At 42.1% G+C, this 27,993-nt stretch overlaps 1 long non-coding RNA gene across 1 annotated transcript; it reads left to right on the top strand.

Annotated features, from left to right (window-relative positions):
- The first annotated feature begins 16,226 nt into the window (after positions 1-16,226).
- On the top strand, positions 16,227-26,166 carry LOC108306423. The gene is made up of 3 exons (XR_005200799.1): positions 16,227-16,337; positions 24,396-24,580; positions 25,232-26,166. It is a non-coding gene; the product is annotated as an uncharacterized LOC108306423 (long non-coding RNA).
- Positions 26,167-27,993: the final 1,827 nt, after the last annotated feature.

Below are 27,993 nucleotides of genomic sequence, written 5' to 3'. Positions count from 1 at the left end.
CCCAATTAATCCAATTCTGTTCAAATGAAGGGCTGGGCCAGTAGTTTTCTAACAGCTCCTCAAATCTCTCGATTTTTCAGGGACCCCGGTAGGAGGGCTAAGGGGGATGCTGAAGATCAGAAGTGACTTCAACAGAGCAGCTCCATCGGATCTGTTTTGTACACCAGCGTCCTCCATGAAACTATGTTTGAAAACATTATTCAATCACTAAAAAAGTTAAAACTTCTAGGTTAGCCACTGTGACCAGGTGCAGATGGAGCAACGTGAGCTCCCTTACTGAAGAAGCCCATAGAACAGCTGGAGGTGAGCAATATTTTGGGCAGAGGGCAATTTGGAAAGTATTGTGCTACATTTTTGTTTATAATAAAAAGTAGCTTATTGAATCTCACATTACGTACATCTGTTCCCACAATTTAAATTATCTACTTTGTCGAATACAAGAATAACACCAAGGAAGTATTACTTTTTATATGCTTAAGTACAAATGTCTGTTTCCTTTTTCCCAGTGGTGATATGGGGGGTAATTTCTAATCTTTCATTCTGAATTTAGACAGTGAAGTATTTCTCAGAGGTGTCATGACGCCCTGCTCATCATTTGCTTACTGCATAGATCTTGGGGCCACCTCCAGAGGATTGTCAACAGGGCAAACCCTCTTAAAGAAGTGCCCAAGCTCCTGTTTCCTTCACTTCATTGTTCAAATTCATCTTTCTCCCATGTGGTTTGTAGATGTCTCTTCAGGGATGGTAAATGCCAAAGAGTCTTATGGACAAGTGAGCAGACTGGACTAGCAGTGGTCAAACAATAGGGAGCCTGCAGGGAGAGCTGTGTTCTGTCAGCTGAGCTCAAAGTCTAAAAGCTCCCGCATACCCTCAGCTGACAGCTCAGGCGGTGACAGCTCATTTGGGAAGGAGATTTGCAGCTGTGAACACTGACCAGCTCTAAAATAATAGAAAAGTAATTAATCATATTGTTTTAGAACTGTGCATTCTCAGACTCTCAGAATCAGAGCCTTAGAACATCGGGCCCGGGAGAAAGCAGAGAGGCTCCAATATTGCATAACGGTTAAGTTCACAGACTTTGAGTCAGATAGACCTGAACTTGAGACCACTCAAGGTCTCTACCTAAAAGGAAATTTACCAGAGGGCATGGGACAACTCGCAAGAAGGAAGAGAAGGCGTAAAACAAACTCAAAGCAGGCAGCAGAAGTTGCCAGGCAAACCGGCCCAGGAACGAGCGCTGTAATCAATCCATCCTGAGCATTTCATCTGCTCTCACACATAGGTTCAGGATTCAGGATTCAAGTGAATGTACTCACTTCTTATTCCAATATCCTAAGTGTTGTCCCCCTCCAGGTTCATTAGACTGAGTAAAGTATTGGGTTCTGGCAGTTTAGCTTCACTTTCAGGTCAGGAGAGAAAATAAAGGTAACACAGCCTCAGAGACCTTATATTTTGTCTTAATATTCCGCTAGGTCAGGAGGAGTCTCCTTGGATGCTCATGCCAAACCTCAAAAACTCAAAAAATGCATGCTAAATAGGGGGACAGTTTCTTGCTTCACCATTTCCAACTATGGCCCTATTAAAGGGCTGCTGCAAATATCTGGGATCTGAAGGCATGTTTGCTTAGCCTGAGGCATATTGTAACCTCAAAATCAATTATGCAGAAAGGAGAGGGCCAATGGAAAGTCAGTTGGCTGTTGTCTGGCCAGCCAATGCCACCCTGCCCTAAAGGACATCAGCTGGGCTGATGGGGGCAGAGTTAACAGCATTGTCTCTGAGCTTATTTCCATCTCTATTCTGATGTTAGATGGGAGTATCGATATCATAATTCAACAATGCTCATCTTCAGCTTGGACACTGCTAGCTTCCTCCCCCAGAGGCAGCCACTCCCATCATTAGCTCTTCAACAAACATGCACTAAGACTTACTAGAAGCCAGTTACTGTAGGGGGGAAATCCCATAAGCGCTGAGGCAGGAGCAAAAGACCTCAGCCTATTTCCATATCAATAATGAAGAAGAAAGTAATTAGAAATATAACTGTAGTAGTTATTAGTTATTCATATGTGATCTTATTCATAGGTGATCTTAATTCTTTTACTAATGCCTATCAGGTCAGAAGTATGAACCTGGGGTGACATTGTGAAATGAATGACACTAAGGCAAGATGCTTTAAGCCCTCTGTCATGCCCACATAAGGGCTGCTGGAGGGCGCCTTGGCTGTGCGGCAGCACCAGTGCTGTGAAAGCACCCGCTATTTAGCCAGCTAGGGAAGGAGATGTCAAAATGGCCGAGACATCTCTTTCCTGAGGAAGTTAGGAGAAAACTCCGCTTCTCCAAGCTCTTGTGGTAAGGCCTGACGGCTGTCAGGTAAGCCCACAGACATCCGGGGGCTTAACTGTCTCTATGTGATGCTGTGCTTCAGTGGTCACGTTCCATGTCTGCTCCCATGTTCTGCTTCTGCACCTAGCTCCTTTTGTCTTAGAAAAGATAATCAGTAATAGTAACATAAATCTTAATGTTTTAGTTCTTTCTTGATAAGTATGGAAAAGGTGCTGATGCATTATGCTCCTTGCCTCACTTCTGGTGCCAGAAATACCTGAGCCCCTACCTGAATAACACGTGATATGCTTGACCCTATCACTGCCACACCCTATCTACCCTGCCTCTAAGTCACCGACCACCAAGGCCACGCCCTACCTACCCTGCCCCCAGATTCGCAACTCAATAAAAGTGAGAGCGTCCCAGCATTCAGGGCCACTGCTGGTCTCCACTATTTGGGTAGCAGTGGATCCCTGGGCCCAAACTTTTCTCTATCTCTGTGTCTTGTGTCTTTTATTTCTACAATTTCTCGTCTCCACACCAGCCGAGAGGGGCTCACAGAACCCTGTAGGGCTGGACCCTGTAAGTTACCATGTGAGGGGTTAAATAACAATAGCTTTTATAGTTCATGGAGTGTTTCCTACCTGTGGGACACAGCTTCCAGTGCTTTACTCATATTGTCTTCATTCATCATCACAATGGCCCTGTCACTTTCCTCTTTCTGTAATAACTATTCATGCTGTTTGAATCACTGGAAATTTTTTCATTGCACTGCACAAAATTCTGCTTTCCTTTTTGTTTACTCTGTCCTTTGCCCTCAGAAAAGGCTAATAAATTCAACCAAATGGCTGGAGTTGGAGCGAGGAAGCAGGGGTGACTGAGAGATGATCTCAGTCTGAACGATGGTCTCAAACCCCTTCTCCTGCCCCCATCCAAGGACAAGCCTTCCCCTGAAATATAAGGTAAGACTGATGAGAAAGTCCAGTTTCCGTCTGTGTTTCACCAACTCCAGTTTTAGCTTCCAACTACTGCTGGAAATCGGAGCCTCCTAGGACCCCAGGGGAAGAAGGAAAGAGAACACAGGTTCACTTGAATGAGGGTCAGTGATGGCTCCCCCTGAGTCTGACAATCTCCCTTGGACCCTAGGAAACCACCTGGTCCCTCAGATCCCCCTGCAGGGGCTGGAATGTTTGAGCCAGGGCGTTGTTTCTGTGGAATCTTCCCACCGATGAGTCTCCCGGCAGGACCAGCTGTTTGGCTGTGTTTAAACTGTCATTTAGCCAAGGCAGTTTGGTGGCACACCCAAACTTCAACCCAGCAATCACAATAGGTCTGCGGCTCGCACCAAAGCTTGTTTCAAACATCATTTGAACAAAACAGCCAGTCATTTTAAAAATACTCCAAGCTTAGAGCCAATGAGATTTGAAAACAAGGAAAACTGAAAATGAAAATAAAAGGGAAATATATTAATTTATGTACTCACTCATTTGTTATTAAACATTGGCTTTTTTCATAGAGAATCTAAGGTGTCAAAGGCTAAATTTTTTTAAAATAAAACAGTATTAGATATGCTCGGTAAATTTAAATGATATCACAAAAATTCAACTTGGGTAAACATTTATAACACAAAGTGTGTGTGTGTGTATACATGCATATGTGTGCACATGTGTGTGAACGTGTGCATGTACATGTGTGTGTTCTAACAGATGAAGAAACTGAAGCTCAGACAGGTTAAGGCCCTTGCCAGAGTCACATAGCAGTGAATGGTAGAATAAGGACTGCCCCAAGTCCTCTGCTATGTGTGTGTGTACGCGTGCGCATGCCTACCTGTACCTGCTGAGACCACACTCTTGTTTCAGATCCAACAGGATCTGAAACACAGGGTTTTTCTTCTCTTTTGCTCCCAAACATAAAAGGGATGTCACATCTCATTTTCACCTGAGTCAGGCATTTATTCCTTCAGAATCATTTGTTGAAGTCCAGCCACGTGCCACCCACTGAGCCGGACATTTGGGATACAGTGGCCAAAAAGCCACATACAATCGCCATCCACACAAAGCCTACATGTAAGACAGTGTGGAGGCCAGCAATGTGTGCTCTGTGCTGAAACTGGGCCATTCATATTTACAGGCCAGGAAAACATTTCAAGGTCACCTAGATGAAGGTTTCCCAAAGTTCAGCCATTCAGGTACCAACCCCACAGTTTTTGTCATATGCCAATAACATTTTCATATACGTCTTCAAGTGTTCTCATCTACAGAAACGCAACTATTTTAAGAGAAAATCCTGTATCACTGCTGTAAATGGAAAACTAGAATCATTTGTCTAAAATAAAACATAACCAGAGAAATAAATAAAACAAAGACAAAATGGTATGATTAAATTATCATCTAGAAAGACATTTGTCATCCAAGGAAGACTGAGTCTGAAGCCTGTTCTCATTTTGTAAAAATGTAAGCTCAGGAAGTGTTAAAAGGGTGTTGAAGATATTTTAGCTCTGTACGGGGACTTTCTTCTTTCTTTTATCAAGAAGATAATGGAGAATTCCATCAGGCACAACTTTCTATGATTTAATTGTTTTTAATGTTGTATTAAACAGTTACGGCATTTAGGAAATCATGATCTAATCCAACCCTAAAACCCAGAGACAGGCAGCTACTGGACCAAGGTATGCTGAGATTTCAAATAAAACCTAGAAAGTTTTGTGGGAACTTTCAAACACTCCAAAATTTAAATATAATCCTTAGATAGCCTGCTGTAATATGGAATTGAGGAAGAACAAAATCCCCAGCCCCACTCAACAAGAACTCTTTGTCCTCTAAAATCCTCAGTGTGTGCATCCGATACTTGGTGAACCTCACCACATATCCGCCGTAACTCTTTATATCAGGCCTGGAGATAAACCAGGTCACCTGCAATTTGCCTGCCCCGATCCCCCTCAGAAGGCAGCTTTCAGCAATGTCCCCAGGAAATAATTGGCTATGAGAACACACAGAAGGCTCAGCCTGCAAAGGAGGCACATTCTGGAGTCTTTGCCCATGATTTCCTCTCCGGGAAGGTGAGGCCAGCATTTTCATGTTCCTCTCCTAGGTCAGAAGGGAGAAAGAAGAGAAGATGACAGTGAATGAAATCTGGCCACCTTTTTCCTCTTTCCTTTGGAGCTGACACAGGAACACTTTAGGGCTGCTCAGAGGGACTGAAACCCATGCTTTATGGCAGTAACTCAAGGTCAGCTTTTCTCTGAGAGAAGGCAACTGGCTTAACTGCCTAGTTTAGACTGTACTGATCTACCTTATTTGAGTGTCAGAATAACCCTGTGCCCTCCAGAGCTGGTGCCCTGTGAACACCCAAAAGCAAAGAGAAGTGACTCTTGTTCCTAATGTGGAAAGAGCAGAACTTCCTATGATGCAGTTGACACTTCCTGAAATAGAACAGGATTTGAGCAAACGGTTTTCACTAGGCAGTTAGGAAAAGCTGCGTGTGGCTCGATATTTCCTCAGTGGTGACTCAGCCCCTCGCTCCTGGTCACTGTCTCATCCTGGTTGGGTCTGTTTTCCAATTGTCACACTCAGCCGTCAGATTCCTTCTCCCAGGGTCCTCTTTTGCCAGTGTTTATCTTCCCAGTCTATTCTAGCTCTGGAGAGGTCACGTCTCTGTCTTTCCTTTTATGTCACTATACTCAGCTCCAATGTCTATTATGAAATTGATTAGCATTTGATCAACAGCTCATGTTTGTTTCCAGAACACCTCCTGTGTGGCTCTGCCTCCTTCCAGAAGAAATGATGATTTATGCTTATCTCAATCAGAGGCAAGTCTTCCAAATCTGTAATTTGGAACTGTTTTCAAATTTTGGTCATATGCCCAGTTACTACCAAAATTACTTGGAAAGAAATGTATCAAGGGTGCTGATTCAGCAAAGACTGCCTTAGATATGCTGCATCAACCAAAATACATTCCAGACTTTCCAGCCCTGTCTCAAATTGGTTCTTATTCAGTCAACATTTAGTGAGTCCAATGAACCAGGCACTGTGCTTGGGGTACAGACAAAAAAAATATTCCTGGTCCCTGACGCCCCCATCATATGCCAGTGTGGAAAAGACTGCAACAGAGTTCTCTCAAAGCATGGGGGGAGTCTCAGAGTAAGGTGTGACCTGGCCCCTGCCTACCTCTCCAGCTGCACTCACAGCATCCTCACTGTCCTCACTCGGCCTGGTCCCACTGCCCTTTATTCTGCTTCTGGTTATCCTGCTCTTCCCTCTGCTTGAAACAACCTTTCCTCATCACTTCACTTGGCCAGCTCTTTCTCATCAGTCAGCCCCAGTTTATGCATCCTCCTCAAAGAGGTCTTCCCCAAACATCTTATACCCTACAGCTTCTCCACACGCACCCCAGCAGTCTCTATCATGTAATCTTTCTTTTCTCCCTGAAAGCATTCTTCCAGTGTCTGACACTACCTTGTTGACTTATTTGTATTTTGCACATTGCCTATTGCCTTATTCTCCAAAACAAAACGGAGTCTCCACAGGGGCAGGAATTTTGAACCTGTGTTTATCACTGTGTCCTTGATACCTCGAATAGGCTTGGCACACATTAGATGTGCCAACAGCAAATACTTGATGATTGAATGAATGAATTCTTTCCATCAGGAAATTGGGAAAGGATTCACAAGGATGTGACTTTAGGAGGTAGCCAGGTGAGCACTTATACAGGTGAGCATCTCCCATTGAAGGGTATGATGTTTTAGGGGAATAGCAGCAGGTACTGCAGGGCATGCAAGTGAACTCAAAGGAGGCTGAAAAATCAGGCAGGGCCCTCATGGTGATGGTCTATGGATGTCAGTCTCAGGAGTTTTTTTTTCCATTAGGGCAGTGACAAGGTCACTCATCAACTAAACCTGAAGGAGGCAGCTAACCATATTTCACAGGAGGTCTTCACCCATGCAAGTGCGGGACTAGGGGCTCATGCTGTGAAATTGCCCAGGCTCTAGGCCAGCACCCCTAATAATACTATCACGACCACTTACTAAAACTCACCATGTGTCAAGCACTTCACTAGCATTTTCTTGTTTAATCCTCACAACAACTTAGAAGAGATCTCATCTTCCCCACTTGGCAGATGAAGATGAAAAGAGGAGAAGTGATTTGCTTAGAATCTGCTAAGTAAAAGAGCTGGGATTTGAACCCAGCCATTCAGACACCAGAGTTCATACCCTACCAGTTTCTATTCCTTGGGATTAGATAACCTGATGTAATATGGAATTCAGGAAGAACAAAACGGCTTTCTGACTTTGCATGAAAGGGGGCCCAAGATGGAACATTCTAGATTCCTTGCTGTCCTCATTTTCAGGCACTGACCTGAGTGTTCATGATATAAATCATCCACCATCCTGCCTGTTTGGAATGTTGGCATTTTGCCTTCAATGCCCTGCTGCCTACATTCTTTGGACATTCACTGAGGGTGGCATGTGTGGTCAGAGCCTTGACTGAGTTTCTCAGCTCAGATTTAATTTCTTTGGGTCTCACTCCACTTAAGACCTAATTCCTGTCTTCAAGCATGTCCCAGGGAAGTAGGAGACTAAGGCAAGGATTAAAAACTCAGACTAAGATTAGTGCTAAACGGGGATTCTGTGCAAAACATCCATCTTCGAGCCCCTCCATTGGCTGGAAAGCACTCTGAGGGTAAAAACAAAAGTCCTTGTCAGGGCCCTCCCTGGTCATCCTTCAAATCCCAGCTCAGTAGCTTCAAGGAAGCCTTCTCTTCTATGTCAAACCCCCTTCTATTAGGCTCTCAAAGCAACACCACCTCTTTTCCTTGGCTCTTATCACAGAGGCACTGCTGTATTTATATGGGTGGCTATTTGTTTAACATAGGTCTTCCCCACTAGAATTCCCACTCCATGAAGGCAAGAACATGCCTGCTTTTCCTCAGTATTCTCTCCCTAGGGCCTAGCACAGGGCCTCTTCATTCTAGCTGCTCAATAAATGTAGGTCAATTAAATGAACTGAAAGTTGGAAGGCAGTTACTGCATGAGTGATTGAGAACATTAGTTAATCTCTTTAACTTCCTAATTTACAATTTGGATAATATCTGCTCTATGTCCTTTTGAAAGCTATGAAATAAAATTAAGTGCTTAATAAATTATTAAGTGCTGTACAGATTATTTCTGTTAAGGAACTACAGACTGAGTCTATCCCCAGGATTTGGAGCACTTTCAGGAATGTCAGCGTCAAAAACTGGAGCTGAGAGAACAGTGAATGGAGGCACTACATGCTGTCTTTTTGTTTAAATGGAGATGGCCACAGAGGCTTGTAAAGTCAGTCATCATTGTGTCACCTGAGGCCAACTGGGAGTCTGGGCATCTCCTCCAGAAGCCATGCCTGGAATAGCACAAGGTGCTGTGGTCTTTGCAATTGAACTCTGATGGATCTGAGGTCACGGTTGTTGTCAGGACAGGCTGTGTGAGCATGTGGTCTAGAGGGGAAAAAGAAGAGACTAAAAGACATGGCTGTGTGTCTCTAGCATAGTCTGAGGAAGAAGAAGCTTTGATGGGTAAAGCTCCAATACAAATATCCTTGGAGTTGGAGACATGAAATCATCATACTTCCAAGGAAACTGCCAGCAAACGGCCCCCATATTCAATTATTGCTAAATATTTTCATTCCTAACCTCATCCTTCAGCTGAGCTGACCACTAATTTCTACTGACCTTGGGAGAGAAAGCCCCAGATTTGGAGGCTGAAAACCTAGACTCAAGTCCTAGAAAATAAAGAAATGACCAAATACTGAGTCCCTGCTGTGTGTCAGGCACTGTGCCAAGTTCAGAATGTGCTCTACTTCATTTGTTTTCCACCAGCAATCCTCTAATGCAGGCAGAAGTACCCCCAATCCCATTTTACAGACAACAGAAGGAGCCGAGCCTAGCCTCCTGCCCAACATCACACAGCTCAAACATAAGCTTCCTAATGCTCAGTTTCCTGGTTCACATAATGAGACAAAGCAAGTCGAAACAGAATAATCATAAAAATCAAGTGGACTGATGGCATGAGTGTCACATGAGGCTTGGGTCTTAGGGCCAACAGCATCAACATCACCTTGAAGCTTGTTACAAATGCAGAATTTGGGGTCCCATTCCAAACTACTGACCCAAAGTCTGCATGTTAACATGATTCAAAGGTGATATATATGCACTTTAAAATTTTGAAAAGCTCCCATGTAAGGTTATTAGCCCTTATTATAAATTGTTGAGCTAGCATCTGACTCATTATTGTCCTCTCAATTTGGTTAGTGAGAGTCTATCACTCTCTACCTTGGTTACTTCTAGGACAGTTTAACTTGAATACAAGTCAATAGGGGCTGTTGATAAATGCAGATTCTCATACGAGGGTCTGGGGTGAGCCCCCGGAGTCTGCATTTCTCACATGCTCCCAGGTGATGCCACAGAGGACTGCGAACTACACTGTCAGTAACGAGAGGTGAGAGAAACCTGACACATCAAATATCTGCATCTGCAAAGTAGAAACCAGACCCTGCACTTGGATACCTTTCATCAAGGGAAGGCACCTCTACCAGGGCATACACGTTAGAGGGAAGGGAGCATCTCCAGTCCTCCTTGCATTCTCAGCACCTAGCTGAAAGAAAGGGCATCACTCTCCTGCTTAATGCTGTCCAGTGGTTTCCTATACACACGAAATCCCACACTGCTCACCAGAGTTCACAAAGCCTGACCCAACCTTGCCCCACTGGTCTCCCTGAAGCCTCCCTCTCCTCCTCCACTGAAGCCCCACCACACCAGGCTTTTTTCTGTTTCTAAAACACACCAAGCTTTTTCCTGCCTCAGGGTCTTGGCACCTGATCTCCCCTCGACCTGGAATGCCCTCCCTCCAGCTCTTTCCATAGATGATTCATACCACAGCTCAAATTTCACCTCCTCAGTGAGGCCGTCCCTGACTGACCTGCCTAACCTGGTGTACTCATACACCACCCGAAAACACTCAAACATGAGATTTATTTTTTTGGCTTAGCCCTTATCAACCTGAAAATATTTCATTTATTTACTTACTTATTGGTAGTTGTTTTTTGTCTCTGATTCTTGTGAAAGCAGAGACTTTGTCCACAACCTCTGGTGCATAGCAGGTGCTCAATAAATAGTTGTGGAGTGAATGGATTAATGGATTGACACATCTCCAGGAACTCATAATTTGCTCATGTCGATACAACAAAGGAAGGGAAAATGGAGCGCTATGGGAGGCCAGAAGAGGAGTGAGCATTCTGCCTGGATGAGGATGAGGTGGGGCCCAGGGGAAGGGGCGATAATCAGGGCTGGATCCCCAAAAAAAGTGGTGTTTAAGCTTCACCTGGAAGGGTGGAAAGGATTTTGACAGGCAACGATAGGTAGAAACAGCCACCCCAGGCAGAGAGAACAGCTTGTACAGAGGCACAGAAGCTGGCAAGTGCAGAGGGCTTAAGGAACAGTGCATACAACTGACGGGTGGAGGCTGAGAATTTGCCCCGTTCCTGCCCAACCCATGGCTCCAGGCAGAGACAGCCCTCCCTGCAGCAGTGACAGAGTCTGGCAGGAGTCCTGCTGCTGAGCAGCTGAGGTCAGAGCTTTTCCTTACCAGGCCTCAGCCACACCCATAGCTTAGATGACAGACAAGGCATTAGAAGGGGATAGGTGGGTCTGGGGGTCAGGACCCACCTCCATTCTACTCCCCACCTCACTCTAACAGGCAGCTCTGAGGCACACCTGGCTCCTGCCCTCTTGATTCTCCATGGTTCCTTTAGTCCAAGGGTCAGTAAACTTTCTGTAAAAGGCCAAGTGGAAAATATTTTAGGACTGTGGGCCAGATAGTCTCTGTTGCAACTACTTAGCTCTGTTGTTGTGGCGTGAATCCTGCCATAGACAAGCAAATGGGGGTTCCAACAAGATTTTATTTACTAAGACAACTGGGAGGCCTATATTTTGCTTTATGGATCTCCTGCCACTTTTGAGACCCCAAATGCCCTGTGCCCTCTGGCCTAGTCCCACCTCTACAGTGTACAGCCTCCTCTCATTGCCCTCTTGGTTCTTCCCACACAGCCACCTGGATCTTTAAGGGCTTCTGCAAACATTGGCTCTCTCTCTCTGTCTCTCTCTCTCTGTCTCTCTTTCTCTGTCTCCCCCTTTCTAGCTCACTATTTCTCACCTGTGCCCCTTCACACCTGGCTTCTTGCTCCATGCGGAGCTCCTTTTCTCTGTCCAGTTGTGCCTTAGAAACCCTGACCCCTCTTCACTTAATAGTCACATCAGTCTCTCAAGAGAACCTTTCAGATGCTCTAGATGAGGTCCCAGGCCCTCTCAGGTGCCTATATATTCCCTCTTTACAGAGCTTGGCACATTGCAATTATTTCATAAACTACTTGTGATTATTTGTTTCAGGTCCGTGCTTATCTTTAAGTCCCAATTGGAAAGAAACCACATTGACCAGCCTTTTCTATTCCATTTCCAGAGCCAAGGACAGGGAGCTTGGCACATAAAACATCCTCAATAAACATTTGTTGCCTGTGCCTATGTCATGGCTCATAAGACTTGTTCATTCATTCACCACTGTTGCTCAAGCACCTACTATGTGCCAACCGTTGTGCTACACAGTGAGGATACGGGAGTGACACATGCACAGAAGGTCTCTGTCCTCTTGAGGAGCTCACATTGTGTTGGGAGTAACACATTCTAGAAACTGGATTCTATTAGTCTCAGTGTGTGGTCTTAGCAAGGCACTTAATGGTCTGAGCTGCATAGAAAATAGAAAGGGACAGACTGAATTGCCCAATTTAAAGTTTCCAACTAAATTTTGAGGAGCCCTGGGGCTCTATAGTGCTTCCTAGGTTCAGCAAACAGTGATGTGCTTCTTTCCAGGAAGATTCCAATTGTCTAAATAAGCTATTTGATGTTGCTGTTGCTGCTGTTGTTGTTGTTGTCGTTTTCTTGTTGCCATTTTCTCTTACGGAGTTCCACTGAAAAGTTCACATGTAAAGTAGGCTCCACTGCTCAAGAAAGAGTTGGAAGCCACTTGTTAAGTCTGACCATGGTATGGGCCAGAGTGGGGGAAGGCAGAAACTCACAATGCCTTTAAGATGGGGTCCGGAGAAGCCAGCCAGATGTGCATAGGGGAATGACTTTCTGGGAAACAGAAGACTGTGTCCAAGGAAATGCACAGATGGAGTGCCAGCCGGAGAGAGAGAGCAGTTCAACAGAGACCCAGCAAGATGAGATGGAGCCAGGCACTCCCTGGGTCTTGGGCACATGGAATGGCATGCCTAGTCATTGACAATGGTCAGAAGCCTGATCAAGAAAAATGAAGCTTCCGGGAGTTCTGAGAGCAATAGGCCCAGAGCCTAAGGGAGGGATGGGGTGAAAGGTAAGCCAGTTTCCAGTCTCAGAGAAGCTGAGACTTAAATACAAAGAGGCAAGACTTAAATCAGAACTGAAGCCCGTGGTGGGGGCCTGGTTGGTTTCTAAGAGGGGTACCATGACAGAGCAGCAAGCTGATTTATGCTTCTAATCAAGCTTCCTGACCAGAAGTCTTTAAGTCTCCCACTACTCCTTGCCCACAGTCAGCCGGGAGGTAAGAAGCAGAAACACAGCTCCCTTTACCTGATCCCTTGAGCCGTGTTTTCCCACTACCTAACCCATGCGATGCAAGCTGGGCTATGTTCCAGATCCAAATAGGATTTTCTATGCCTGTACTAGACAATGAGTTGTTTATTGAGTGCTTAGTGAAAGGGAGAAGATAATTTACTCTTAACTGAGTTCTGGTTCATGTCCTCAGGAACCAGACTGACATTTATGTTTTAGCACCAGTCCATTAGGGGAACTGGAATGGCCTTTTCTGCCTCTAGCTGAGCAGAGTCTCTGAGGTGGTCTTAATGGTGATTTTCAAGTTCCGTCTACATAATTCCAAAGATACAGGTCAGTTCAGGCCAAAAATAAATAAAAAATCACTACTATTAATGGTAAGCTAGTGAGAGCACTCTGCTCACTTTGCACTTCATCCTACTTGCTCCTAAAGTTCACAGATCTTGGGGAGGAAGCAGAGGACCAAGCTAACGTGCCCCCACCTTAGTTCCCTGTGCTACATTAACCCTGTGGTACTCTTCAAAGCACTTAACACTCTTTAAACTAACAGTCTATTTTTAAATTCCTTCCCAACTAGAATATAAACCCCACAAGACAGAGAATGTGTCTTTCTTGGGTAGGGCTTTAGCTCCAGGGCCTAAAATCGGATAAATGCTCAGGAAATAGCTATTGTACGTTCTAATGGTGTCAATAATGAATTTGGGGTGAGATAAAGGTGGACATATGTGTGAGGATATTACTATCATTTGAGTGTCCCACGTATGGGATAAAGAGGGAGAACTAGCAGAATATTTTAAATATCTCTTGCTGTTCTCACCTTCTGGGATCTAATCTATGGCTAGGCTTTACTTAATTTGGCTTAAAGCACATGCTGTATAAAATACGTCCTGTGAAAAGCATTTTGAGTACTGCATTTTTTTGTTGCTTTTCTTCATTTTTTTTTTTCAAATTGCCATTTACCACTTTTAGTATAAATTCCTTTTGAAAAGCTCCCACCTTGTCTCTCTGAAGAGGAGCACCTGGGTGTCATGAATACACCCGTGGCCTGAAATATGGTAATGGAGGGAACAGACCAGGTTCTGAGTAATAAAAATTACTCTGGAAACAGGATTCCGGTATTAATTTTTTATATTTCTGTAGTTAAAATTTTAGAACATTGAGATACCATCTCACCACTATTAAACACACAAAGACAACATTGGTAACTGGCTGTGTTGGGGAGGGCCTGAGGAAAAAGGCACTCTCAGCATTGTAGGAGAATACATTGACATGACCATCATGAAGGGCAACTCAGCATCTATCAAAACAACAAATGCATGTGCCCTTAGCATTTTGCTATTTTACTTTTGTAGAATTTTTCCTACATATACAATCACAAACATATGAAATTGCATGTGTTTAAAGTTACTGATTGTGGCATTGCTTATAGTAGCAAAGTATCAAAAATAACCAAATTGACACCACTAGAGGACCTGCTAAATAAACTGTTATTTCCATCATGTAAGTAAATACTTCACAGCTGTAAAAATGAATGAGGATATTGCTTGTATACTCATATGAAAGATTTTCCAAGATAAACATTTTCAAATAAGCAAGGTGCAAAGCAGAGAGTATATTACTGAATTGTTTTTATACACACAAAATATCCTTGGAAGAATACACAGAAAACTAATTTTTTAAATGTGGCCTATGGTAGGCAAATGGGAGCATGCATGTTTAATTTTTGATTTGGGAATCATGAGAATTCATTATTTGTTTTTGGGGATTCACTCAGGGTGGTGGCGAAAATATTAAGGGAACAATATTAAGGAAAGTTATAGAATATAGCCTCAAACCTTTTTGGAAGGCCTAAGGGTTTTTTCTTTAGTTCTTGGCTGAAGGCAGCCAGAGTCTCTTTGCAGGAGCCAGAGAGATCAGGGCGCAAATACAATGGAATGTGAGTAGTTTACCTAGCTAGCTTGTTTACTCATGTGATCTTAAACTAACCTTTGAGCAGGATGGCCTTCTTGGCGGGGAGGTCGACCAGGGATATTACCCACTAATGATGTTTGTTTTGGGCATAGGAACCTGTCCTTTAATCTTTAACCTTTAGTGGAATTGACTCAAGCCTTTGTCTATTAAACTTTACTGAATAAATGCAAGTCTCACTGGCTGATGAGGGTTGGCGGCTGCAACTGTTTACAGCACTCTCCAGGGAGTCTGTAAGCCACCCAGACACACTCAGTCAAACTGACAAAGCATAACATCTGTGTGTCAGTGTACTTTATTTATCCATCATTGAGTCGGGGTCTGCAGGACAGACCCCCGCAGGTGGTGACCCCAACATTTGTTCATATAGATTACTTAAAATGCATTTAAAATAAAAATTAGCTATTTTAACACCAGTGGACCCTGTGAAGGATCACTTTAGGAGACTGAAACAGCAGAGGCATCATACCTGGAAGTAGAAGATGTTGGTTCTAGGCCCAGCTCTGACACTGACATCAGCATTGACATTGATGCTGATGTCAGGTTCAGCTGTTCCCTTTCCTGGGCCTTAGTGTCCCATGTATGGGATAAAGAGGGAGAATTAGCAGAATGTTTTAAATATCTCTTGCTGTTCTCACCTTCTGGGATCTAATCCATGGCTAGGCTTTACTTAATTTGGCTTAAAGCACATGCTGTATAAAATATGTCCTGTTAAAAGCATTTTGAGTACTGCATTTTTTTGTTACGCTTTTTCACTGATTTTTTTTTCAAGTTGCCATTTACCATTTTTAGTACAAATTCCTTTTGAAAAGCTCCCACCTTGTCTCTCTGAAGAGGAGCACTGGGTGTCATGAATACACCTGTGGCCTGAGATATGACAACGGAGGGAACAGACCAGGTTCTGAGTAGATGAAAACAGCTCAAAAGGAGATAGACAGCAAGGAGCACCAAGAAAAAATGTACTGGGAGTAGAAGCATCCTGTTAGATCCATCCTGAACCCTTGAACTTAGTTTATCCAGGTGGAGGTCCCAAGAAACCAAATGCAGCTCCCTTTTTAACAGTTCTGCATATGTGGGGGCTGAATTGCATATTGGTTTCATCTTGCTGAAGTGCACATTCCCCTTCCAGTAACAGTAATGTAGTTTCCTATTTTGGGGTTTCCTTCCCCCTCCCAGTGGCCCCTATCTGTGTTTTCTATCCCTGAATTAAGATGTCCCAGGCTGGTCAAACAATAGTATTATTTCCCTGTCTCGATGTCCATCATGTCCAGAGTTTTTGTCCAAAGTGCTGGGGAATAAGATGCTCTTTTTTCTGTTCCAGTCAAACCCAGGGGAGAGGAAAGGTAAGATGTAAGCTGCTGGTCACCACCCTGAAACTGCATCAAGCTTAGGAATGAACAGGGAAAGCACAACCAAGAGATGGTGACATCTTTGAGGTATTATCAACCTGCTCCTGGAAGCAGCGTGGTTTTTAAACCACTTGCACCAATATGTTTTTTAAAAATTACTTAAGCCAATTTGAGTTTCACCTTCTGTTTCTAAAAGTGAAAAGTACCTGCAAACAGCCTCTTGTACATGGATATTGATATCTCTTCCCAGATTTGGGACGTTTTCAGCTATTATTTCTTTAGCTAGGTTTTGTGTCCCTTTATCTCTCTCTTCTCTTTCTGAAATTGCATTATATAAATATTAGTTCTCTTGATGGTTTCCTATAGATCCCACAGACTTCTTTTACTCTTTTTCCTTTTCGTTCTTTCAACCAGATAATGTCAAATGTCCTGTCTTTGAGTTCACTCATTATTTCTCTGCTTAATCGAACCTACTGTTGAAGCTTTCTATTGAATTTTTCACTTTATTCATTATACCTTAAAAATATATACAATTATCATTTATCAATTAAAAATAAATTTTAAAAGGAACAAATGCCATATAAATACCAACTCCACTTGACTTATAGTGACTTCCTAAAGAACTATATTGGGAAAAACCTTGGGGCCTTGTCTGGGCTGATGACTCCTAAGGAAGATATGCAGGAAGAGGGAAAAGGTGAAAATTGAGCATTCCTTTACTAAGTCGAAACCCTTGACTCAGTCTTCTGCCTCACTCTAGACTGAGCAATGCTTCATACACCTCCAAGCCTTGATCTTTCAGGTTGACATACAGGAAGGAATTTGTCAGCATGTATTCCTAAAGGATAAATGTCCACTTTTGCTTAGATATTTAGTGGGTGTTCCAGCCCTCAAAGAACTGTGCTTGGTGCCATGAATAAATTTGTTCCCAGTATCTGACCTAAGAGAATTTGTACTCGAAAGGAGAAATCTGTTTCCTGCTTCACCTTGAAGGGTATGTACTCCACTCACTTCTTTGACCTCAAACAATTGGTAATCTGCAAATAGTCAAAGTGAGCAATGATGCCAAAAAGCATAATGGATTATAGAGGTACCATTTACAAAGTGTATAAAACAGGACAGGAAGTGAATCCTAGGGATCGAAGCAATGGAAGGCTACTCTCATTATTTCTTATCTAGTTTTCATGGTTCCACCAACCTGAGCAAGCTGATCTGGTAACTGAGACTCTTCTTGATAGAACTTTTATTGGTTCTGACTCTATTTGACATCCTCAGAAAATAAACACCAAATAAGAATGAGCTACTTTTCTGGAAAAAAGAAACTATTCACTCAAAGCACTTAAAATTGAAACACATCCAAAAATATACTACTACTTTTTTTAGGGTACCCTGTTATGAAGGTCTACTTTATATACAACACAATTAATTTTTTTTTTTAGCTGCAGAGTTCTATGAGTTTTGGCAAATGCATTCAGTTGTGTGACAACTACCACAATCAAGATGCAGAACATCTCCACCACTTCAAACAATTTCCTTGTGTCTTTTATCATCAATTGTTCCTCCAACTCACAGCAGAGGTCTGTTTGCTGATCCTATAGCTTTTAAAATGCCATATGGATGATATGCAGTATGTAGCATTTTGAGTCTGACTTCCTCTAATTAGCATAATGCATTCGATATAACTCCAAGTTGTTGCATGTATTGAGATTTCATTTCTTTTTATTACTGAGTAGTATTCCATTGTATGAATACATCATAGTTTGCTTATCCATTTCCCAGTTGGAGGACATTGGGTGTTCCAATTTTTGGCAACTATGAATAAATCAACTCTAAACATTTGTGTATAGGTTTTTGTGTACTTAAGTTTTCATTTCTTTGGTATAAATACCTAGGAGTAGGAATTTTGGGTTATTCTGTAAGTGTATGTTTAATTTATAAGAAACTGCCAAAGCATTTTCCAAAACAGCTGTTTCGTTTTGCATTCCCAGCAGGAATAGCCACCTTTATTTTTCAATGTGTGGAATGTCATTTTACATAGATCTGGCACATTGTCATATCTCAATTAGGGTTCAAAAGACTTCATGTCAGTGCTCAGAGCAAAGTAACCTATAGATATCACTTGATCATTTTTCTGACATGAGACTTACAGAGTACCATCTATGGGAGTGATTTTTGAAAAACACATAAATGAATATTGGTGCATAAAAGGAAATTAGAACTCACTAGTTCAACATCTTTAAGTATGGCTGTTCTGATCCAATCATAATCAATTGTCACTCACTAAAGCCCTCCTTAATAGCCTTATTTTACTGCCCATATGAAGTTGGGTACATTACCTAACTGCCTTATACCACAGTTTTTTCATCTCTACAGAGTTTTTGTAAGAACAAGAGAAAAAAAATATGTGAAATCAGAAAGGAATTAAACATTGTGCTAATTAAAAAACAGACATTGCTAGTGAGTGTTCTTAAAGCCTAATAGCATAAATCATGTGATTACTAAACGTTAAAACTAAAAGAACCTTAGAGATCTTCTATTAGGTCCCAGCTCTTAATGATAGACTGAGTGAGAAAACGGAGGCTCTGGAAAGCCAACCTCAAAGTTACAAATGGCAAAGCTAGTTAGAGAATTTAGAACTTCTGACCCTTTGCCTGGTTCTCTCATTAACCTGTGCAGCCCCCTTCCAAAGGCTGGTTTAAACAAAAATCAGACACAACCAGCCTTTAAACAATTATACACGTCAGTCCTTATCGTGATTGATAACCACCCAACTTAAAGTAACCCCACTCACTCCCTATCACATCTCCCTCGCTTACTTTTATCATAGCAGTCATTTTTCTGCTGTCTCTCTGACCCTTTGTGAGTTAAGATCTGCCAGAGTAGCAACCTCTATCCACTACATTGCTAAAACATCATAAGTTCTTAATAAATGCTTGTTGAATTATCATTTTTAAAGTGAATTTCAATTAGATCATTCATACTCAACAGGTTTGACTAATATGACAGATACCTTTTTTGACAAATTATTAAGCCACTTGTTAGGGTGACTTGTAGGCACCATAATAAGCCAAATCAGAGCATAAGAATTGCTCAGTCAACCAAATGTGATGAGCCTAAATCCCGTTCCCATGCTGTAATCTCCCAGTCCTGTTCTGTCTTGCTCCTCCAAGGGACATGTTGTATAAACAGCATCAAGTGTTAACTTGTTAAATCAGTTACACCCAAAAAATGTTGAGATTATTTAACAATGCAATAATATGAGGTCATATCAAGAATTCCAAGGAGAGGCAAAGTTTTCAAAGACTCCAGTTCAATGCCAGGGAGCTATTGTTTCTAAATGATTTTTGGAAAACGAAATATTAGTTCCCCAGCTAATGCATTTCATGATAGCCCATTGTGCTTAGTTCTCTAATTTGAAATTCTTTACTTATATCCATTCCAAAAGCATCTTATTAGTCTCACGCTTGAGAAGGAATGTGTAAATCAAATGCTTCTAAATTTAATTTGATTTAAATTATATTTTAACTACTGTAACCCCTCTGTGGGAAGAAGACTAAAAACACATTTTTGCCAATTGTCTTTGTTCTGAACAAATATTGGTTCTATTTGTCACCATTGGAAATGTTCAGGAATATTCTCACTGGATTGTAAGTGCCAAGAGGACAAGAACTTTGTGAGTTTTGTTCATTGATCTATTGCTAGAGCCTGGGGCATTTCCAGGCACATAGGAGGAATCTAATAACTATTTATTGAGTACATAAGTAAACTTGAAGAGATAAGGTGTTGAAACTCTCCCAGGGCTTATTCAGGAGAGGTTACGCTGAGCTTCCAGCTAACAACTCTATCCCACAGCAGACCTGTGTGATCTTTACATCTGTAGTCTTGGGCATATTCCATAAGACTCCCACATTTTTGGCTAGGTTTCCCACCTATAGTATTTTCTGAGAGTCTCACTATGTACAAACACTGAAATAACTAAGCACCAGCAATGACTACAGAAACAAGGGGAAACCTTATAATGAGTGTGGTGGAGTGATTCAGTGAAGATCATCAGATTAAGATTTAGAAGAACAAAGTTGTGGTCACTCCCCCACCACTTAACAAGGTGAGAAGCTCGCCAAGTCACGTCTTCACTCTAGGCCTCATTCAAAATCTGTGTGTGTGTATGTGTGTCTGTGTGTGTGTGTGTGTATGTGTGTGTGTGTGTGTGTGTGTGTGTTACAGGTGTTCTAAAGAAACAGAATTTCTCATCTGAAAATCTCCATTCTGTGGCCGCACCCAAAGCGAGCTGACCCAAAAGTGAGCCATCTCCACTTTGGCCACTTCTCCAGATGCACAAGGAAGTTCTGAGAATGCTGTTGCGCCTGCCTGTGGCCAGGAACAGAGAGCCATGTCTGCCCACTTGGAGACAGAGAGGGTCACTTGCCTAATGTATTTCTTGCATTTCTTAAGGATGAGACTGGGTTCTTTTGGCTTCACTGGGTAATAAAAACTCTATGCATACATGCTAGAAGTTGAATGGTGGAGGATTCAAGGGAACAAACCAGATTTTATAAAAAGCAGGTAACAAAGCATCTTTACTCCTTTTTCCATAGACTCCTTTTGATAATGAAAATCATTATCAAAAATACTACCCCAGATGAGAGTGATTATCTGTAAAGCTGCCTTTGCTATCTAGTCCCCAAGAGAGCCCCAAGTGAACCAGGCTTCCAGTGTTCACAGCATTGAGTAATCCCCTCCTACACCAGCTCTAGGCTGGCCTTGTGTAACAATAAAATGCACCAGATGTGACACTGTGTGACTTCTGAGGCCAGGTCATAAGAAGCTTTAGAGCTCCTGGTTTAATCACTTGGAATGCTAGCTCTTGGAATGCACTCTCTTGGAACTCAGCCACCATGCTGTAAGAAGGCCCAGCCACATGCAGTGGACATGGATCATGGCTCATGGCCCCAGTTGATCACAGCCCCAGCTGAGCTCCCAACCAATCACCAGCATCAACTGCCAGCCCCGTGAGGAAGCAATCTTCGATGTCCAGCCAAGAGGAGTCTTCGATGACTCCAGCTTTGGCCACCATCGGAGTGCAACCACAGAAGAGAACCCAAGCGAGAACTGCCCAGCCCAGTCAATCCATCAGACCAAGAGATAATGATAAGCTATTTTAGATCAGAAACTTTTGGGGTGGTTTGTTATGTCACTTGTTACATCTTACGGTTCAAAAACATAATCCTCATAACTTTAATGTTCAAGGGTTATCACTTTGCTTTCTTCTTTGGATTTGAGACAAGCAACCTTTTTTCTCACTCAAAATGTTTCCCTTATTTGGTTCTAGTTGTGCCCTACTGAGTCCAAACATGAGGGAAATAACCGCCAACCACACATTCATATAACACACACAAAATAATGTCTTGCATTGTGGAAGAATTTGCTATTGTCATTGTTTTTTAACTTATTTTCTTTATATGTCTTTGAGTTCCTTTTGGAGTCATTGAATTCCCTTTTTGAGTGTTTTTTCCAAGATTACAGGCTCAAGCCATGGGTTTTAAAATAGCCATAATATATTAACTACCTATGACATTACAGCCACCATGCTAAATGCTTTAGACATATTAACTCAACAACAACTTTGCAATATAGGTATTTATTATCTCCTTTTTGCAGTTGAAAGAGCCATGGCTCAGAAGCATAAGGTGATTTGCAAATGCTGTTACTAAGCACTCTGAGGCAAGATTTGAACCTAGGTCTCCCTTAAGCAGCATAAATGTGGCTGAGGAATATCTGAATTCATTCACATCCAGAAATCACATTGTAGTTGTTGAATTCTTTGGCTGGAGCTATACCTTGATCAACAGAACTGTGTAATCTTGAAAATCACTCTGAAGGAAGGACTTACATGTGAGTTTTGGGGATTGCAAAGTGTTGACATTTTCAGACTGCCTGTGTATATTGCTGCAGATGTTGGTACAATTCTGCGTGGTCCAGTTTGCACTGATTATAAGACAGTCTGATAAAATCTTATGCCATCCCTCCAGAACATGAATCCTGGAACCACTCATTCAAGGGGATCTGGAGAGTGACCCACAGTAGAGTGAGTCACAGAGACCCAAGAGGTTCAACAATCTGGAACTCAGAGTCTGCTGGAATGAACTGGAAGAGAAGAGCTATGTAGCAACCAGGGCATTTAGGAAATGTCACTGTGAATCAATCCATCTGCACTGGAGGAAAAATGAAATACATAACAGAACATAATGCCTTTTTGGGGTGAGTGTGGGGGCTACACTTGTGCGTGCACGTTTGTGTGTATATGTGTGTGTTTGATGAGGTGGGGGCTGCTTCTTTTCCATGAGTCATTTCCAAGTAACTTCTACTCTCACTCAAAATGTAGCTCCCTTAAGCCAGTTTTCCTTGCTTTCTCTCATAGGTGAACCATCCTGGGGAAACTGAGATAACCCCAAAGTAGATTCCATGATGGTGTACTCTGGGGTGGGGTGGGCTGCTATGTTTTGTTCTTTCTCTGGTTTATTCCTGTCTCTGCTCACATTTGCAGTCCCTTTCTCCCACTAGAACATTGGTCATTTAAAATATATTCATAGTAAGATGACAAACAGTTCCTCTTTAGAAATACAAATGTATGGCTCTCTGAGTCTTCATGTCCTCAACTATAAATGCTTATACCTCCCATCATAAGCAAGCTGGCCCTTGTCAACACACACGCATACCCACACAATGTTGTACTAGGTGGTTCATAGGAGAGGATTTGAGGAGAAGACCAGGTTAACCTAAAGACAAGCATGTTGATGAAGCCAAGTCAGGAGCAAAAGGAGATCAGAACAGCTTGGCAGCAAACAGCATGGGCCCTGAGACCATATCAACAGAATTCAAATTGTGCCCCTGCTACTCACAAGCTATCGAACCTCAAACAAATGACTGAACTTCTCCAAGACCTCATTTCCCCACCTATAAAATGGGCATGTTAATCATACCACCCTTGAGGTTGTTGTGGGCATTAATTGAAATCATGCATTCAAAGAATTTCATCCAGTACTGATATACCATAAATGCTCAGTAAACATTAGCTGTAGTGTTTATTATAGAGTACACAGGGTAAAAAATATAATAGCAATTATATGTTAAATATTTGCAATAAACAAGGCCCTAGGTTAAGTATTCTAAGTACATCATCTCTTTTCATCTTTAGAGAAACTCCATAAGGCAAATTCTAGAATAACCCATTTGACAAGTGAGGAAACTGAGGCCCAGAGAGGTTAAGTCATGTCTCCAAGGTCCCAACGCTGCCAAATGTCAGAGTCCAGTGTTGACTCCAGGCCTTGAGGTCCCAGCCAAGTCCTACCACCAACTTCTTTTCCTAAAACCTAGAATTAGATCACTTGTTGAACATCCGTTGACACTTTACTTTCCAGGGAATTTTCAAAACCCCAATCCCTCAGAAGCCCCAAAACCTTTAATATGGCCCTTTAAAGCACCAGGAACATTCACAGCAAAAGCCCAATAACTACACATGGAGTAGAAATTAACATATGCAGAGGACTTTTTCTTGTTCATACAAAAGCTTTTACCCATACTACCCAAGGTGTGAGAGTGAATATACTGCAGGAATGTACTTCCTACTACAGAAACCAGCAGGGCAGAGGAGGTGCTTTCAGTAGGGTATGTGTAACCCTTGCTGTGCTCTGAAGAAGAGGGTCAATTTCTTTGGTGGAAGTAGCAACACAAACCATTCCTCCAGCAATAAAATCCCCAGCTCCCTTGACAGCAAAGCTAACCTCAGCCATACGGGCTTATCATGTATTTCCCAGGACCCAGGAGTCTTGGAAAGTTTTTGAGTGGGCTTCTACCTTAGCATTTGCTTTCTGTCAGATAATACAGTGGTTATGTCTGAAGGGTTTCCCCGAGGAGTTCCAGTTCTTTTAGTGGTGGTAACATCAAGTAGTCTCCAGACATTGCAGGTGGGTGGTTGAAATGCTTGCTTTGGGAGGGGTGACCAGTCAGCTGGGGCCACAAAAGCCTTGTAATTAGAATCAGTGTGACTAATTTCCAGGTAGAATGAGAGGTTCTTGAAAATTGCTTTTATAGAAATTATACTCACTGGCATCCAACCTGCCCTGAATCACTCTATACTCACAACAGAAACAGCTGGTGTCAGAGAACTCTACAAATATGGCAAATCATCACATGGGACTTTATCCATGGAGGCGAGAATCCTCTTGCATTGGAAGCTGGTATGCTGATGATGTCATGGTGGCTCAACTTTCCTGGTGTCTAAGAGGAGTGTCAGAGAGCAACCCTAACATGGATGTGTTGGGTGACCGTAGGTAAGGCTTTCCTTTTTCTGGTTCATCTTTCATACAATAACAAAGCTGAGCTAGAGGGTCTCCAAAGCTCACCAGCTTCCACTTTGTATGACATAAAGTTATCTGAACATGAGTTCAATCATGAGGTGATAAGAGGTAGCAATTGAACATTAGCTGTTTCATCCAAAAGCCCTACGAAGTTGTCAGCATTAATATTCCCATATTACAGAAGCAGAAACGGAGGCCCAGAATGGTTAAATGCTTTGCCCAAGACCATGCACAGAGCAAGGATTTTTACCCAAGCAGCATAATCCCAAGGTCTATGCTCTTAACCATTCATAATGTTAACAAAAACACTAAGAAACCAATGATGCATACAAAGGGTTCCAGATCCTACTTTTCTGGATATCTCCATTTTTATCCATAAGCAGTGTGTGTGTCAGTTCTCAGGCATCACCTGGAGGACACATATATAACGCTTACCTAAGCCCTAGCATGTCAATCCTGGACAGGTCCTGACAGATTACAGATGCTGAGGTTTTTAACTCATCATCCTTGGGCGTGCATTAAAGGGTCTAAGGGCCCTTTGAAAGTATGTGTAAATATGGGTGTGTGTACATAATTCCAAGAAGAGATTTCATAGTTTTTTGTTTGTTTTTTTTTTTTTTTCAGATTTTCAAAGGGGTCTGTGAAATTTTAGAGTCATCTTTTGACAGTTGGTAAAACTGAGACCTCAGTTGGAAAACGGACTTATCCCAGTATACACAAGGAGTGACAGAACTGGGTTCAGATCCAAGATCACCTGACCCCAGTCCCACTGCTCTTTGACTACATCACACTGAGCTAACTCATCCCTGCAACATGCACCAAGAATCTTCCAGGGTTAAATTGCAGGGTATAACATGCACAGCTCAGAGTGTTTGGGAATAGTTTGGAAAATCATCACGTGCCACGTATATCATCGACTTTAACCTCAGACCTCTGTATCTTGTCATTTCTTTGAAGTTTGTATCATTGATAGTTACCACTGATCTGCCACTCTGTTCATCTTCTGTGAATGAAAACTTATCCCACAGCATTGCATTTAGACCTGGTCCAGTCTGCCTTTACCTGGCCTCACCCCAGGCTTCCACAGATGCTTAAGGTGTTTGGGCATTTGTCCCTCACTGCTTTGGTTGCAATAATCAGTTCAAAATAAAACTGACCACAGCTAACCTACACAAAAAAATGGGTTAATGAGTAAACATTCACAGAGGAATCAAACTGTCCCGATAAAATTCAGATCAATCAAATTTGAAACAGGAAAATTTGACCTAGTAGAAATAAAACTACAATGGAAAATTCATAATGGCAGGAGCTAAAATTTGACCCAAATAAATTACTGTCAATAAATTACAAGCTATCATTGTGAAATTTCACATGCAAAAGAATTACTCTCCATAAAATGATTTCAATAAAATAAAAAAGAAGATGGAAAAAGGTAGAAATTATTTAACTGCTCTGTATCGAACACTTATCTTGGAGTGAAACTGAGTAAGCATTAATTAAGAAAATACTTTCTTGAGAAAAATGTGGCTATTATTGGTGTTTTTTATGTTGTACTTACAAGCATGAAGTCAAAACACCCACAGCAATAAATCGTGGAGATCAAAATGGATGGCAGACTAAACATACGTTCAAAATGACAGCACCAATAAAGGGAGGTTACAACTTCCTATACCTGTGCTCGGTAAGCGGTGGAGGCAATCATTTGCAGATGACGCTCAGACACGGAGGCAGACTGAGGCCATCCCTGTCTTCTATGCTCACCTAAACAGCCAAGCACCTAGCCCAGATTACATTCCTCTAAGCATGTCTCGGTCCCACAAGTTCAACAAAGAAGTGTTAATTATCTTCTTCGCCCAAACAAGTACTCTTCTGAAACGCCTGTCAACACAATAACAATAATAGCCAACACTTATATAACATGGGCCAGGCACTTTACATATATTAACACATTTGATTCACACCACAATCCCATGAGATAAGTACTATTATCATCTCCGTTTTGCCAGTGACAAACATGAAGCACCAAGAGCTTCACAACTTGCCTAAGGGCACACATTTGATAAGCAGTGGAGTTGTTCAGTGGTGCCACCATGCATCTTAGACAGGAAGTTCAGGTGAACAAGAGCTAGCTAGCTGAAGTTCTATAAAATTGATCAGAATTTCAGCTAAGCTTTTATGCAATACTTGCAATATAGATAAGGTTTGGATTAGTGTCCTGACGCTGCCACTCTCTATCTACAGGACTTTGAGTAGGAATTAATCTCTTAACGTCTTTGAACTCATTTCTTCACATGTGTTATATGAATAATTATACAATGCAATTATTTCTTGTAGGTCAGAGAAATTAAGAGAAGTCAATTATATAATAGGAGTAACCTTTAGAACAGCGTTTGAGGTATAAGTGCCCAAATCCAAACTGTGATGATAAGAATAATAGGTAAGTTCATCAGAGGATTCTGACTTGCCTTGGAGCCCATATGACTCATGAAGTCAGGGACTGTCATGATCTTGCTCACTGGACTGTGAGTTTAGCACATAAGAGGTTTTCAATATTAGTTGGTTGGTTGGTTGCTTGCTTGCTTGCTTTGTTGGGTAGGTGGGTGGTTGGGTGGTGAGATGGTTGGTTAGTTAATTGGCTGGTTGGATAAATGAATGGATGGACAGAAGGATGGCTGGCTGGCTGGCTGGATGGATGGATGGATGGATGGATGGATGGATGGATGGACGAATGGGTGGGTGAGTAGATATATGAATAGATGGGTGACCATCTGACTCCTCTGTCTCAAAAGGGCTAAACTCAGAATTTTCCTCCTAGTGCTTTGCACACATGTATCCAATCTCCCCCAGACAGACTAACAGATATTCAAGGGCAAGGATGAGCTTTTCATCCTGCATCCCACCATGCCCTGAACTTATGACTTCCCAAGGAAAGAGACTTGAGATTCTGAAACAATACTCTGAACCACTCAGACCTCAAAATACCTTAAAGTTGCCACCTATCCCCTGGCACTTTATTCCATAGAAGATTCATCACTGAAGGGATGTCCTGTGGTGTTTGGTGCAATAATGCTTATATAAGCCAAGGTCCCTGCCCCTTGGCTGTCATCAAGATTTTCTGTCATCCCTCCTCTTTAAGACAAAGGGAAACCTTCAAATGTTCAAAAGAGAAATATTTATCTTGAAGATCCTAAATTCCGAAAGGGAAAACGTGTAACCATAGTTACATAATTATGTAAAACACTGATTTTTCAGGTTAGACAAAACTGGTTTTGAATCTCTGCAAACATTTGAAGTACTTTAAACCTTGATTCCTTCATCTGAAAAGGGAAGATAATGTCACCTCCTTTGGAGGATCATTTGGAGGATCAAATCCCATACTTCAGGTA

The sequence above is a fragment of the Cebus imitator genome, unplaced genomic scaffold, assembly GCF_001604975.1.
Source record: "Cebus imitator isolate Cc_AM_T3 unplaced genomic scaffold, Cebus_imitator-1.0 Scaffold71, whole genome shotgun sequence".
NCBI classification, from domain to species: Eukaryota; Metazoa; Chordata; class Mammalia; order Primates; family Cebidae; genus Cebus; species Cebus imitator.
The sequence above is the reverse complement of the archived record's forward strand: the minus strand, read 5'-3'. Positions and strand labels throughout refer to the sequence as shown.